The sequence below is a fragment of the Bombus affinis genome, unplaced genomic scaffold (assembly GCF_024516045.1).
Source record: "Bombus affinis isolate iyBomAffi1 unplaced genomic scaffold, iyBomAffi1.2 ctg00000209.1, whole genome shotgun sequence".
NCBI lineage: Eukaryota > Metazoa > Arthropoda > Insecta > Hymenoptera > Apidae > Bombus > Bombus affinis.
The window spans coordinates 110,001-112,500 of NW_026108913.1; the positions used below are offsets into that span (position 1 = coordinate 110,001).

At 49.0% G+C, this 2,500-nt stretch overlaps 1 non-coding gene across 1 annotated transcript; it reads left to right on the forward strand.

Moving 5' to 3' along the window:
• The first annotated feature begins 1,800 nt into the window (after positions 1-1,800).
• On the forward strand, positions 1,801-1,955 carry LOC126927761 (5.8S ribosomal RNA). Its single transcript, XR_007715853.1, has one exon. It is a non-coding gene; the product is annotated as a 5.8S ribosomal RNA (ribosomal RNA).
• Positions 1,956-2,500: the final 545 nt, after the last annotated feature.

A 2,500-nucleotide genomic window follows, 5' to 3' on the forward strand; every position in this document is an offset into this window, starting at 1 on the left:
ATATATATATATATATATACATACATAAACGAATTCGAGGCGCCTGCGTGAGGTCGTACACAGAAAGACCCGCCGTCTGCGAATATTATGATTTTATAATAAAACTATAAATGGGAACTTGAGCTTTCGAAAATTAAACTTTGACACGAATATCGAACGAAAAATTACGAATGGAAACCACCCGTAAAGAGAAATGAGATCGAGGCGCTTGCGTGAGGCCGTATACAGAAAGACCCGCCGCCACGATCTCGTATTTTTTTTTTTGCGTCGTGGAGACCGTACAAACGAATAACAAAATCTCTAAAGTGCCTCGTGTCGGAGAGATCATGCTCGCCTATTCTCTTCTATGTTTCGTGGTCTGTGTTGCGTTTGCTCTCCTCCTAGCAACGGGACATCGAAGACTCCTCTTTGGGATCGAACGAAGCGACTAAAACGAGTCGACGAGAGCGAAAGTACGAGTAGCGAGTCGCGCATGTAGAAAGGATACCGACATATCTTCGAAGGTTCTCTTCGAAGATCCATGGATACCTTATGCGCGTCGACCTTTCGTCTCTTTCACCGCTCTCGGTCGTTCTCGAAACGTGCTTCCTACCCATAGGGCGTGTGTTCTTCGTATGTCGTTTTGTTCGAAATAACGAAACCACTTGTAACATACTCGTGGATCGGGTAACCTAGAACGAAAACGCATTGCGTGGATGTTGGCCCGCTATGATAATGATGATGATGACGATGACTATGATGACGATGCGTAGCAACGATTCGTAACTAGTCTAGCCGAAGTTGGTTCAGAGGGGACCGCAGGCTGTCTACCCTCGATGTCGTGAGTCGGACACCCGTGCCGTCGCTAGAGTTTTTTCAAAGCTCGGCTTCTGGATATTGGGAAGAAAGACCGCTCGAGGACGACGGCTGCGCGTGCGTCCCATCGAATTTTTTTTTTTTATACCACCTGAACGACTAAAGTTTCGTCTAGTTCGTCGCATATAACCCGTTCAGAGGGGACCGCAGGCTGTCTATCCTCGTTGTCGTGAGTCGGACACCCGTGCCGTCGCTGAAGTTTTTTCAAAGCTCGGCTTCTGGATATTGGGAAGAAAGACCGCGCGAGGTAGATGGATGCGAGTCCCATCGAATTTTTTTATTTTTTAAAAAAAACAATCACCTGAACGGAGATGTGTTCTCTTTCGTCGATTTTTCACGCTTTGAGTCGTCGCGATCGCCATCCGTTCGGAGGAGATCGCCGACTTCGAAGCCTCGATGTCGTGAGTCGGACACCCGTGCCGTCGCTAGAGTTTTTTCAAAGCTCGGCTTCTGGATATTGGGAGGAAAGACCGCTCGAGGCCGAGGGTCGCGCGAGTCCCATCGAATCTTTACATCACCCGAACGATGGAGGCGCACGCTCTTTTTCTTGAATAATTGGACGAGAGGAATGCATATCGTATTATATATACACACACACACACATATATATATATATGGGCTAGCCACCGTGCGTATTTCTTCGCGAGATCGTGTGCTGCACAGAGGATTCAGAATCGGGTGTTATATCCCCGTCGTTTCCTGACGAACGGAGCTTCGATCTCGATGGTTGTTATATATCATAATGTACTTTTCGCCCGGCCGGCGGACGCGCGTATCTTCGCGCGTTCGTCGGATTTCATTTTCGAACGTTTTCGTGTCGTCGATCTTCCGGCGACTTCTGCGCGTCCGATTCCCGTTGGTCGGTCGTGTCGGATCTCGGCTTCGCTCGAACCGAGTATTAAGAGTACATGGAGTACAAGAGTTTTAAAAAATATATGAAAAGATTACCCTGAACGGTGGATCACTTGGCTCGTGGGTCGATGAAGAACGCAGCTAATTGCGCGTCAACGTGTGAACTGCAGGACACATGAACATCGACATTTCGAACGCACATTGCGGTCCACGGATACAATTCCTGGACCACGCCTGGCTGAGGGTTGCTCACGTAAACCTAAGACTGCTTGCGTTGCGTGTCGTTCCTCTCTATCTGTCTCTCTCTGTCCCTTGGTGCCTTCGACAACCCGCCGTCGTTCTTACGATACGTAGAACGTTTCAGAGTCGGAGGAAGCGCACGAAGAAGGATACGAACAAGAGCGGACGCGAGAGAACGTACGCGACGTACGAGCGATTGTTGGACGCTCGTCGGCGTTCGTCGCGGTCGTGTCGAGACCGTGCAATTCGTACGCATGCTCGATATATAAACTATCGTGTTCACGGGAGACACTACGAAACTCTACCTCTGTCTCTCTCTGTCCCTTGGTGCCTTCGACAACCCGCCGTCGTTCTTACGATACGTAGAACGTTTCAGAGTCGGAGGAAGCGCACGAAGAAGGATACGAATAAGAGCGGAGAGAACCGTCACGGACCTGCGTGAGTGCTAGCGGCGTCGTGAGTCGTCCTTTCGTACGACCGCCCGCTTATGCACCGCTTCGTGTCGGTTATCGAATATATTATATATATATATATATATATATATACGTAGTGT